This window comes from Heterodontus francisci, chromosome 13 (assembly GCF_036365525.1).
Source record: "Heterodontus francisci isolate sHetFra1 chromosome 13, sHetFra1.hap1, whole genome shotgun sequence".
Taxonomy (NCBI): domain Eukaryota; kingdom Metazoa; phylum Chordata; class Chondrichthyes; order Heterodontiformes; family Heterodontidae; genus Heterodontus; species Heterodontus francisci.
Window position 1 is genome coordinate 51505063 of NC_090383.1, and position 14213 is coordinate 51519275.

Consider the following 14213-nt stretch of genomic DNA (forward strand, 5'->3'; position numbering starts at 1 on the left):
TGTAGGGGACCGTCTCCTGCCACTGCCATGTCTCTCTGACCGCGTGCGGTCTCTTGTTCACTGCTGGAGAAGCTACCACCTTCTCCTCTGCCAGATCATTAGCTAGGAGCAGGTCAACCCTGTCCACAGGCAAACTAGGGACAATCCCTATGGTCACCGGTCCCAAAACTAGGTCGCACTCCAAGTGCACCCGGTGTAAAGGTTTGGGCGTACACTGTCCTCCAATACCATTCACCACCATTCTTTTATTTACTGCATTCTCTGGGGAAAAGGTCAGGCCTTTTCCTAGTAAAAGGGATCTCGTGGCTCCTGTGTCCCTGAGGATTACTATGGGCTTGTTTGTCCCACTTGAGGGGTATAGGGTTACTCTAACTTCAGACACAAAATCCTAATAACCTTCAGGAATCCTATTAAAGTTCCCTGCACCCAAAGCAGTAGGTTTTTGGGCCTTGCTACTGCTGCAGTTAAAGCCACAGCTTGTTCTGCTGTGCTTTCCATCAGGGTCCTTTCTTCTTCACTGAGCGGGTGTGCCCTGATTAATCCTACAGGTTTTCCTTTTAGTTTCCAGCAGTCAGCTCTTAGATGACTGGCCTTATTACAATGGAAGCACGTAGGTCTCCTGGTCTCACACCTACTTACAGCACCTTCCTTTTTGGCTGGAGGAAGGCCCCCTGAGTGTCTTGCTTTTCTCTCTCTCCCAGGACTGCTTGGGCTCCTATCACCTTCCCACCCTTTGTCCTTTTTGGATTTGTTGGGGTGACTAGAAAAAGTTTTCCCCTGGGGAAGCGACTTGTATATTAGAGCAAACTCATCAGCCAGAACTGTGGCTTGCCCCGCTCTATGCACTTTTTTTCCTCCACATGGGTCTTTATGGATAGGGGGAGAGAGTTTTTAAATTCCTCTAGCAGAGTTACCTCTCTGAGGTTTTAATAGCTGGGCTGCACTTTAAGAGCACTCAACCACTGGTCAAAAGCTTACTTCTCTCAAACCCCAAGTAAGTTTGATCAACTTTCTGCCCGAGGGTTTGAGACTTTTTGTGGTAGGTTTCCGGTACTAGGTCATATGCCCCAAGGATAGCATTTTTCATCAGTTCATAATTTGATGAACTCTCATCTGGCAACAGGGAATAAACCACATGGGCTTTTCTTCTTTGTTTACTTTGCACCAGAAGAGTCCAGCTCTCAGCCGGTCACTTTAACTGCCTTGCAAGTTTTTCAAAAGATACCAAAAATGCTTCCACATCTTGCTCATTGAATTTTGGAATCAATTGGGAAATTTTTTTTAATTCCGTACACAGCACGGCACTTGCATTTTCCGTGCTTTCACTGCAGTTACTCTGTCGCTCCCTAGCTAACTCAAGCCGCCTCAGCTCTCTTTTCTCCCGTTCCTTCTGGAAGTTTCTTTCTCTCTCTCTCTCTCTCTCTCTCTCTCCTGTCTTTCTCTCTCTTTCTCTTCCAATTCAAGTTTCCTCTGTTCCAATTGTATCTTTGGTGGCAATACCCTGTCAGATTCAAGGGAAAAATGGTTGGCCATTCGTCTTAGGAGTTCTGATTTCTTAGCCTTGCCACTGTCATGGTCCTGTAGTTTTTTTTTGTCCTGGGAATATGTGGTGTGTCTTTAAGGCTGGAAAGGAGCCGTACTGCTTTAAGAACCAGCAAGCCTCAGGAGTTAGAGAAAATGTATTTTGGTTGCCGTTGGATATAACCACATGGAGAGGGAACCAACCAGCTTCAGAGAATGCATCCTGGTTTCCCGGCAACAGCCATTCAGGGACCCAGGACCGGATATACAATGCTATAATTCAATTTTGAACTGGCTTTTTAGTTGAAGACCATCTGTTCTAACAGAGAACACAGACAGACAGCTGATGTTAGCACCTGAAAGAAGAGTTCTCTGCCATTTAAACTGAAGGAAGAGAAGAGAATTTTGTCTGTTTAATTACTATTATCTCTCAAAATTCTAAAAAAAGTCAAGCCAAAACAGAGTTGTTAATTTAAATCCATCACTGAAGAAGGAAAGCATCACTTACTGCTGGAATTAGACTACAGACTGTTCTACTGTTGAAGTATCTTTTTTCCCCATCGACCGGCTATGAGGACTTCAAGCAACATTGGACAGTGAATTTGCAAGGACTCTAATTTTTTCTATTTTAAATGTTGTTTATGTCTTAGTAGTGTGTAAGAATTTAGTTTTTCTAATTAAACAGTTAATTTGTTGATTTAAAGACACCGGGTTTGGTTATCCTCATTCAGGGGTGAATAGATGGTATAATTTGGCTGTGTCTTTCTTTAATTTGGAAAGTTTAAAATGATATGTTAGGGGATCTGTGGAGGGATGGGATTGAATTAACAATGCGTTTCTCCCACCACAATCAGAATCGTATATTTTGATTGGGGGCTTTGACTGGAGCGGTTGGTCAAAGCACCACGCAAAGTGATCCCATACTGCTCAGCCATATTTCTAAACTCCTCCATAGACAGTGCCTTTAACTTATGCAACGTTACTTCATCCTGGCTTGGGAGTTACTGGCTTTGTTCGCGGACATGTTAGTATTCTTGCACACGCAACCATAAGAAAACCTGTATTGAAATCTTTTTTCTTTTTGATTGGGATCAATTTGACTTCCCACTTCCAATTTCTCATTTGTCTGTGGGTCCAATCCGGGATGTTAGCCCCCAGATTTCTGTTATGACCAGGTGAGGCAGAAGTCTGGAGCTCTCCTCTCAGCCTTTCCCTGGTTTGGCCATAACAGGGTTTAACTTTTAAAACAGTGTTTTTAGCTTTCCCTCAGTGTGTCCTTGCTCACTGCTCTCTAATTGTAATTGCAACGAAATCAACCAGACAGGGTTTCTCAGATGCCACCTTCCAAACAGAGCCCTCCAATTGTTCCAAGTGAGGAATTGGGTCGGAGTCTGTCTTTGTTACTGCATTAACTTTTCTGTAGTCTATACAGAGTCTAGTTGAACAGTCAGGTTTAGGCAATAATACTACTGGTGAACTCCAGCTGCTTTGACTGGGTTCTATTAGGTGGTTTTCCAACATGTATTGGACTTCTGCTTTTACCTGGGCCTGTTTCTCTGGACTTAAGTGGTAAGGATGCTGTTTTATAGGAATGGATTCTCCTATATCCACATTGTGTGTGGCTAAGGTTGTACATCCTTGCTTATTCCTACAGACTCTTTTAAATGCTATGAGTAGCCTTGTGAGGTCTTCTTGTTGGTCTGCATCTAAATATGCCAGCAGAGTGTCAAGTCTCCCTAACAATTCAGTATTAGCTAAACGGATAGTCAGAAGTTCAATTTGAGAATTGTCTAGGCCTCCTTCTGCCTTATCCTCACTATGCCTTTCATCCTTCACTGTCCCTACTACCTGACATACCTCTGCTTGCTTATCCTCTTCCCCGTGATAATATTGTTTTATCATATTGATATGACACAGCCGATTCTTTTTCCGGCGATCTGCGGTGTCAATTAACTTACTTCACCAGTTCTCTTGACCACTTTAAATGGACCGCTGAACTGTGTTTTCAACATTTCACCCTGTAAAGGCAGTAATACTAACACTTCATCCCCTGGTTGAAATGTTCGGATCTTACGTTGCTTCTCTGCCCATTTCTTCCTAGTTGTTTGGGAAGCTTTAAGGTGTTCCTGAGCCACTTTGCAAGCTCTCATGAGCCGTTCCTGGAGTAAGGATACATAATTTAGCACAGAAGATTCATCCCTTTGTTCCAAAAACCTTTCTTTAATTAGTTATAGAGGACCTCTTATCTCATGTCCATAAACTAATTCAAAAGGACTAAAACCTGTAGATTCATTAGGTAAATCCCCAGTAGCAAACAAAAGAAATTCTAGCCCTTTATCCCAATCATGGGGATATTCATGATAGTATGCCCTGATCATTGTTTTGAGGGTCTCTTGGTACCTCTCTAAAGCTCCTCATGTCTGTGGGTTGTATGCTGAAGACTTTAACTGTGTTATACTCAAGTTACCTCTAACTTCCTGAAAAGTTTTCCACACAAAGTTGGAACCTTAATCTGACTGAACCTCAATCGGTAATCCATTTCTCGTGAAGAACTGGGTTAACTTCTCTACCACAACCTAAGCTGAAATTGTTCTCAAGGGAATGGCCTCTGGAAACCAAGTAGGCAATAACCATGATAGTGAGTATATATTGGTGTCCCGCTTTTGTTTTCGGTAAGTCTACCAACACCTTACTAAATGGTTCCCCAATAACTGATATGGGAATTAGGTGTGCCAGTTTTATAGCAGGTGGTGGTTTTCCCACAATCTGGCACATATGGCACGTTTTACAAAACTGCACCACGTCCTTGGAAAGACCTGGCCAGTAAAAATGTTGATTTATACGTGATTTGGTCTTCCAGCTCCCCACATGTCCTGCTACAGGAATTTCATGCGCTATCCTTAGTAGTTTATGGTGAGACTTTCGTGGTACCACTATCTGATGAACTACCATCCATTTTTCGTCCGCAGGTCTGTGAGGAGGTCTCCACTTCCTCATCAGAATCCCATTTTTAATATAATAGCCTTCTAGAACTTCTGTTCGAGCTGATTGTGCCACTTTATTTAACTCTGGATCGGCATGCTGAGCTGTGATCAGAGAAGACTAATTAAACATTTCCTTTGGATTATCCAAATTCCCAAAGAAAGTTTCAGATATTCAACTATCCGACAGTGGTGCCAATTTTACTTCTGACAATGGAACTTGTTTCACCATTGCTCGGGTTACTACACACGAAGGAAAAATTCCTGGAACTTTTTCCTGCAACTGTTTTGTCTCTTTAACTTCACTTGGTTTTTCCGTGACTACTGGTGAAACTACTACTTTCACTCTGGCCAAATCATTCCCCAGGAGTAGGTCAACTCTGTCTACTGGCAAACTATAGACAACTCCTATGGTTACCGTTCCAGACATTAGATCACACTTTAGATACACCCGATACCAAGGTACAGGCATATACTCCCCACCAATACCATTCACTAAAACTTTAGCTTTCATTGCGCTCTCTGGTGGAATATTATGCCTTTCCCCAGCAAAAGAGCTTAGGTGGCTCCTGTATCCTTAAGTATAACTATAGGTTTGTCTGCCTCACTTGAGGGATAAGGAGTTACTTCTCCTTTCGACAAGAATTCCCTATAACTCTCAGGTATCTTGTTCACAATTCCTGCACTCACAGTGGTTTTTGTACTTGGCCTTACAGCTGAAGTCATTGCTACAGCCTGATCTGCTGTACTCTCAATCAGGGCCCTTCACTGCTTTGGCTTTGTGGACCCCAAGAAGTCCCTTAGGTTTACCCTGCAACATCCAGCATTCTGCATGAGAATATCCCAACTTGTGAAAATAGTAACACTTAGGCTTGCGGACCTCACTTCCAGACTCAGCATATTCCTTTCTGGCATAAGGAGGAGATCCCAGGGTGTTCCCAGCTGTCCCTTCTTTTTCCCTGCTACCTGCCTTCCTATCACCCTTCCACCTTCTATCCTTCTCAGGTTTGTGGGGGTGACAGACAAAGGGTTTGGGATTTTACACAAGCTCATAATCATTAACAATTTCTGCTGCCAGTCTGGCCTTTGACACCTTCTGGTTTTCTACATGGATTCTTACTAACGGAGGGAGTGAATTTTTAAATTCTTCCAGCAGAATTAATTCCCTACGGTTCCATCTTAAGTGCCTGTATACAATTATCAAAATTAATTTGTTTTACCCTCTCAAATTCTATATAAGTCTGCCCAGACAATCTCCGGAGGTTCCAAAATTTCTGTCAGTAAGCTTCAAGGACTAAAACATACGCAGCGAGAATAGCCTTTTTTGCCATCTCATAATCTGCAGAAGCGTCCTCAGAAAGCATAGCATAAAAGTCATGAGCTCTGCCCATCAACCTGCTATGCATAAGCAGTGTCCAGCCTTTTTTCGGCCACTTCATCTGTTTGGCTTTCTTTTCAAAAGAAATGAAAAATGTCTCTACGTCTCTTTCCTCAAACTTAGGGAGGGTTTGCACCAATTTAAACAGCTCTCCACTGGGTCCTGAGTCGAAGACAGACCTTTCCCCACCAGAACTTTCACTGGAGTCAAGACCACTCTTTTGTCTTAGTTCCATCTTTTAAAATTCAAATTCCTTTTCTTCAAGTTCAAGTCTTTTCATTGTCAATTCTTTTTTAAGTTCAAGTTTTTTCAATTCTTTTTCCTGCTCAAGCTCAAGCTGCCTCATCTGTAACTGAATTTTAGTTAATTCAACTGCACCACCCTCTGGTTTACTTTCTTCTGCTTCCAATTTCAAATGTTGTGCTATTACTTCAATTATGTCTGTTTTCTTAGCTCCAGGTTGTAACTCTAATGCCAACAGGTCTGAAAAATCCTTTAGTTTAACTTTGGTTAAGTATCTCAAATAATTCAGGGATACATCCTCCTTCCCCAAAAAAGTAACAGAAACTATTAAAGACATTCTGCTGGTGTAAACTTTACTCTATGGTACAAGAAACACGGTTCGTTTTTTTCTTTTTCAATTACAATTACAACCCCACTTACAATTGTATGTCATCGGTGTTGGATTTATCCCAGCAAAAGTGAGCCCCCAATTAATATGTTACAACCGAGACAGGAGGAGTGCACTCTTTATTTTAATCCCACTTCTCCACAGGTCACAACATATTATCTTAAAAATTTTCCCAATTACTCATATACTCTATTTTCCCCCAGAAATTAACACACTAACCAGGTTTATTTACTGAACAACCAAATTATCAGTTTATTATAAAATAAGTCTTAGCTAGTAATGAAGTGAAACATACGGATCAAAATTTTAAAGTTCCCTTTTAACCTTAGTCCCTACACACACACACACACACACACACACACACACACACACACACACACACACACACACACACACACATTAACCAAAAAAAAAGGGAGTTTATAAATTCAGATCTCTGTTACAGACAAAAAAAGCTTGGCCAGATTGCTTGCTCATTTTTTGAAGAAAACAGCAAATGAGATATGTTGTTCCAAAACTGGCATATAGTTTAACTTCTGAGTACACATAGGCAGGTCACTGAGATCTTTTAGAACAGTTTTTTAAAGCAGCGTTGAGAAGTAATTTAGCAGGTATTACGACCAGGTGAGAAAGATGTCTAGGGGTCCCTTTCAGCCTTCACTTGGTCTTACTGTAACAGGGTTTTATTTTTTAACACACCATGTTTTGAGCTCCCCCTTGGTGAATCCTTGTTCACCGCTTTCCAATTATAAGGCAAGAAATGAGCACAAACAGGCTTTCTCAGGTTTAAAGAAGAAAAATGAAATTTTATTAATCTTACACTCTAATTCGGTTAACGCCTACCGCTAGCATGCATACGCGATACACACATGTGGTGACAGAAAAGAACAGAAGAAAATAAAGTGGAAAAATTTGAGGCAATCTCTGAAGGGGGTTTGTTACTGTGCTTCGACCTCGCTGTAGAGTCCTTGTTTGTAGGTGGATCTTCCTTCTCGTTGGGGCCCAGTATTCTTCTTAAACCTTGTTCACTGTAGGAGACTTTTCTCTCTTGGGGTTCATGTGTCTTCAATGGGTATTGGAGTTCTGTGAGAAAGAGATGGAAGCAGACAGGAGAGACTGCGGTGAGGCAGCCACGAGAGGTCTTTTCACTCCAGGAGCAAGCAGCTTTCTGAGTTCAAATTCTCTATAGCCAATTTAAAACTGTCAGTTCAAAACACTGCAACAGCCAGTTAGTCTTGTGACTAAACTGGTCTAACCACATCTTCTGTGTATTGGGGAGCCTGGACCGGTTCCTTTGTTCCAACACTGTCTGCTAGTATGCAAAAATGTCTTTCTGGCGAGGGGCCTAGCAGTTCCTTGTGATAGGCTCTCTTTTCTTCCCAGCAACAATTTTAAGTTTAATGTGCATGTGGTGAAATTAATCTGCCTCATTCTTGGCAGGTAGGGGCCTGCACGACACAGGCTTTCTTCAAAGACAGGAAACAAGATGAATTGACAAAATGGACTTCTCAGGGTCCTTCAGAGATGCTGGAAAGCGAGCTGGGTTGTGGTCTTCTCTCCTTTCTAAACTTCCTCAGCAGACTTGACTTTATCAGCCACTCACTACAGAAGGTAAAACACACACTGACACATAACCAAAAGGCTTGTAAGTTTTCTGTCCATCCCAGGTGCTCTCTGCTGCTGTTGGGCTTGTCTAATCAAGGTGCGCTTGTCACTTCTCTGCCCTTGTTACCAGGGTATCTGTTCTAACTTTAACATGAGTCATGTGACAACCAGTAACACTGTTGCCAATCTGGTTCCTTCAAGGTCCTCTTTATGGCTTTCTTTTTAAAAGACTGGTGCAACATTTATTCAGTTTAACTATAAATTCCTTTAAAAATATTTTAACAAATACAGAACCACTTTCATAACAATGGTCAGACAGGTTGCACTTATACAGGGCCAGGACCAAAATCATGGTGGGGAGGTTTGCTAGTGCTATTTGAGATGGTTTAAATTAACTTGGCAGCGGGATGGGAACCTGAGCATAGATTCAGAAGAGAAGCAAGGCTGGAAATGGAAGGCTGAAAATTGGTTAGTGTAGAAGGCAGAGGAAGCAAAGGCTATAAAATAGACAATAAAGAAATTGTTCATTGATTAGTGGTATATACTTAAAGCAAAGAGTCTCATGAATAAGGCAGATGAGCTGAGGGCACAGATGGATACTTGGAAGTATGATGTCATAGCTATGACTGAAACATGGCTTAAAGAAGGGCAGGAAAGACAGCTCAACATTTCTGGTTACAGGGTTTTTTGATAGGACAGAGAGTGGGATAGAAAAGGAGGAGGTATTCACAAGATTGGTTAAACAATCACAGCTGTGAGGAGGGATGATCTGCTAGAAGGAGCATCAAGTAAAGCCTTTTGAGTTGAATAGAAGAACAAAAAAGGGACAATCACACTTCTGAGAGTATACTATAGACTCCCAAATAGTCAGAGTGAGATAGAAGAGCAAATATGTAAGCAAATTGCTGAGAAGTGCAGAGGCAATAGGGCAGCAATAACAGGGCATTTCAACTACCCTAATACTAACTGAGATCAGAGTAAAAGGTGTAGCGGGTGCAAAATTCTTAAAACGCATTTAGATCTTCTTTAGCCAGTGTGTAGCAAGGCCAACAAGGGAAGGGACAGTTAAGAACATAGGAATATAAGAGCACAAGAAGTATGAGCAGGAGTAGACCATTTGGCCCTTCGAGCCTGTTCCACCATTCAATAAGATCATGGATGATCTTCTACCTCATCTCCACCTTCTTGCACTATCCCATATCCCTTAATTCCCTGAGTACCCAAAAACCTGTCAACCTCTGTCTTGAATCTACTCAATAACATGAGCATCCACAGCTCTCTGGGGAGGGAGTTCAAAAGATTCACAACCCCTTGACTGAAGAAAGTTGTGCTCATCACAGCCTAAATGGCTGACCCCTTATTCTGAGGTTGTGGCCCCATGTTCAAGATTCCACAGAAAGGGGAAATATTTTCTCAGCATATACCTTGTCAAGACTCTTAAGAATTTATATGTTTCAATGAGATCACCTCTCATTCTTCTAAACTCCAGGGAATATATGCCTAGTGTACAAAATCCCTCCTTACAGGTCAATCCCCTCATCCCAAGAACCAGTTGCACTCCCCCTAGGGTAAGTATGTCTGTACTTAGGTAAGGAGACCAAAATTGCATACAGTACTCCAGGTGTGGCCTCACTAATGTCCTATATAATTGTTACAAGACTTCTTTACTCTTTTAATCCAATCCCTTTACAACAAAAGCTAACAAGCTATTTGCCTTTCTAATTGCTTATATGTTAACTTTTTGTGATTCATGTACAGGTTCCTCCAAATGCAAACAGTCTATCACCATTCAAAATATTTCTGCTTTTTTACTTTTCCTACCAAAGTGAATAACTTCACACTTTGCCACATTGTATTCCATCTGCCATGTTCTTGCCCACACATCTAATGGGCTGGATTTTATAGCCCCCCGAGGCAGGGTCAGAGGCAGGGGGGGCCCATAGAATTGCCACAATAGGCAGGGGGCAGAGGGCCTGTCGCCTTCCTGTTGCCAAATGATTTTTTCGGGGACAGGATAGGCCGATGATGGCCTTTCCGCCCAAAGGCCAATCAAGGCCCTTAAGTAACCTATTAACAGCCACTTAAGGGCCTCTTCCCCCCACCACTGGGATTTAACCAGCGGCATTGGGTACCTCCGTCAGGCGGGGAGATTGCCCAGTAATACGAGGCGCCCTCCCTGTGGGCGTGGGGTTGTTACTTCTCCCTGGGCAATCTGTGATCCACAGAGGACCTCCACCAGGAAAACTCAAACCCCCTGGACCCCCCTCCCCTGCACTACATGCCCACTCTCCCAGCCCCCTCACCAGGACCTTTGGAAATGGCCCTGACGACCCTGGCTCGCTAATCTGAGATCCAGGTCTCCAGCGCTGGGCCTGGGGCCAAGGCCTCTGCAGTACCGGCAGTGGCCACCGCTCCCAGTGGAATTGCCAATACTGCTGAGTTGCCAGCGCTGTGATTAGCCTCCTTTTCCTTTTGCAGATCTCTTCTAAAAGTTAAACATCCCGGAATATTTAGTTCCCACTTTGCAACCACATCTCCATAATGGCTGTTAGATCAAACCTCTTTATTTCTATCTGTGCTACTAATTCATCTAATTTGTTGCAAATGCTTCACGTGCTCAGTTACAGTGTCTTTAGCTTTGACTTTTTTCTTATTTTCCCTGATGTTACTTCAGTCACTAATGCCCTATAACCTTTGTTACACTCACTGTCCCTTCCTGATTCACTCTGCTTATTATTACCCAAAACGCTGCTCTGCTTTAAAGCCTTCACATTTCCTTTGCTGCTGTTGAATTTTTCCTTTTCTGCATGCTCCCACTGCTCCCCCTTTATTAGTTTAAAGCTCTCTTTACTGCCTTAGTTATTTGATTTGCCAGGACACTGGCCCCAGTTTAGTTTAAGTGGAGCCCGTCCAAATGGAACATCTCCCTCTTTCCCCAGTACTGGTGTCAGTGGCCCATGGAGCGAAACACCTGCCTCCCACACAACCCCTTCAGCCATGCATTTAACCTTCTAATCTGTTATCCCTCTGCAATTAATGCGTGGAGCAGGTAACAATCCAGTGATTATTACTTCTGATGTTCTGCTTTTTAATTTGGACCCTAACTCCTCAAACTCTCTCAGCAGAACATCATTCCTATTTCTACCTATGATGTTGGTTCCTACATGGACCACAGCAACTGGATCCTCTTGCTCCCATTCCATTTTTTCTCCAGCCACGAGGAGATGACTTCAACCCTGGCACCAGGCAGGCAGCACACCTTCAGAGCTCTGGGTCGCAGCTGCAGAGAACAGTATCTGTTCCCCTGACTATACTGTCCCCCATCACTATCACATTCATTTTCACTCCCCCCAATTGAATGGCATTCTGAACTATGTTGCTGTGGTCAGTTTGCCCTTCCACCTTTGTTCTCATCCACACAGGTAGTAAGTACCTCATGCCTATTGGTCAACGTCAAGGGCTGAGGCTCCTCCATCACTATGCCCTGGATTCCCATAATTGTCTGACTCACAGTCATAGCTGCCTCTTCCTGACCATTGACCAACTCTAAAGTTCTACTTTAGCCTAAGGAGTGTGACTGCTTCCTGGATCAAGTATCCAGGTAAATGTCTCCCTCCCTGATGCCCTGCAATATCAAAAGCTCAGACTCCATTCCAACAACTCTGAGTCAAAGTTCCTTGAGCTGCAGACACATACCACAGAAATGGTTGTCCGGGATTGCAATGTTCTCCACAAATTCCCACGTGCTGCAGTTATGGCACATCACCTACCTCCCATGTCTATCTAACCTTATTTATTTATTTATTGATTAGTTAATTATTTACTAATTTAGTGAACTAACGTAATAGCAAGTTACTGTTTCCTAGCTTCGAGAGTAAAGAAAAACACTCACCAGCTACTGCAGGTAAAATAAAAATAAAAAGCAGCATCTCCTTCCCCCTCTGCATCGAATTCCCACTTGCTCCAAATTCCTGACTTTACAACTCTGTTAACAATACAGTCAGATCTGTGATCATTCAGTGATCCACACTGTGGTCTTTGTTTTAGGGAATGAAGCTAGGCAAGTGGAAGGGGTGTCAATGGTTCGAGCATTTTGGTGCTGGTAATTATAATTCAGTTAGATTTAGCTTAGTTATGAAAAAGGTCAAAAGTAGACCACAATTTAAAGTTTTAACTTGGGGAAATTTACCAAGTTTTACTAAGCTGATCTGTGATTCAATAAAAATGGACTGGAAACAGAGACTTAAAGGTAAATTAGTGTCAGAGCAGTGGGACGCAGTCAAGGAGGAGATAAAGAGGGTTCAGAACAAATATATTCCCACAAAGAAAATGTTTGTGACTTCCAAATCTAGACCCTCAGATGTCAAAGAGCATGCAGTTTAGGATAAGGCAAAAAAGGGAAGCTTATGTCAGATATTGAGAACTCAATATTGCTGAAAACCTAGAGGAGCACAGAAAGTGCAGGGGTGAAATTAAAAAGGAAATTAGGAAAGCAAAGAGGGCATGTAAAGATACTGGCAAATAAAATCAAGGACAACCTGAAGGTGTTTTAGAAATACATAAAGAGCAATAGGATAACTAAGAAGAGCATAGGGCTGATTAGAGGCCACAAAGGAAACATGTGTGGAGATGGTAGATGTGGGAATTGTTTTTAATAAATACTTTGTGCCTTCAAGAAAGAGGAGGAATGATGCAGACACTGTAGTTAAGGAGGAGGAGTGTGAAATATTGGATGGGATAGACATACTGAGAGAGGAAATATTAAGGGGTTTAACATCTTTAAAAGTAGATAAATCACAAGCCCTGGATAAAATCTACCACAGGCTGCTAAGAAAAGCAAGAGAGGAAATAACAGAGGCCCTGACCATCATTTTCCAACCCTTTCTGGCTACAGGCATGATGCCAGAAGACTGGAGCACTGCTAACGTTGTACCATTGTTTAAAAGGGAAGGAAGGAATAGAGCAAGCAATTACAGTCAGCCTAAACTCAGTGGTGGGCAAATTATTGGAAAAAATTCTGAGAAACGGTATTAATCCATCATTTAGAAGGTCACAAATAAATCAATGCTAGTCAGCATCGATTTGTTATGGGATGTTCGCGTCTAATTAACGTGATTGAATTTTTTGAGCAGGTAACAAGGAAGATCGATGTTTGATTTTAGCATGTTTGATGTAGTCTACATGGATTTTAGCAAAGTTTTCGACAGGGTCCCACGTGGCAGACTGGTCAGAAAAGCAGAAGCGCATGGGATCCAAGGGAAAGTGGCAATTGGATTAAAAATTGTCTCAGTGGCAGGAAGCAAAGAATAATTGTCGACAGTTTTTTTGTCAGGAAAGCTGCTTCCAGTGGGGTTTCGCAGCGCTCAGTACTATGTCAACGATATAGACTTCAAATGTAGGGGGCATGATTAAGAAATTTGCAGATGATACAAAAATTGGTCATGTGGTTGATAGTGAGGAAGAAAGCTGTAGACTGTAGGAAGATATCAGGTGGGCAGAAAAGTGGCAAATCAAATTTTCTTCAGAGCAATGCATTTGGGGAGGCAAGAGAATACACAATAGATGGTAGGATACTGAGAAGTGTAGAGGTGCAGGGGGACCTTGGAGTTTACGTCCACAGATCCCTGAAGGTAGCAGGACAGGAAGATAAGGTGGTTAAGAAGGCATAGGGGATGTTTTCTTTCTGAAGCCTAGAATATAAGAGCAGGGAGGTTATGCTAGAACTATATAAAACACGAGCTGGGCCACAGCTAGAGTCGTCGATACAGTTCTAGTCATTGCATTACAAGAAGGAAGTGATCTCACTAGAGAAGGTACAGAGGAGATTTACAAGGATGTTACCAGGAATGGAGAATATTAGCTATAAAGAAACATTGAATAGGCTGGGGTTGTTTTCTTTAGAGTGTAGGAGGCTGAGGAGAGATTTAGTGGAGGTGTATAAAATTATGAGGGGCCTAGACAAAGTGGAAAAGAAGGATCTATTTCCCTTAGTAGAGAGAGGTCAATAACCAGGGGCATAGATTTAAAGTAATTGGCCAGAGGATTAGAGGAGAGTTGAGGGGAATTCTTTTCACCCAGAGACTGGTGGGGAACTGGA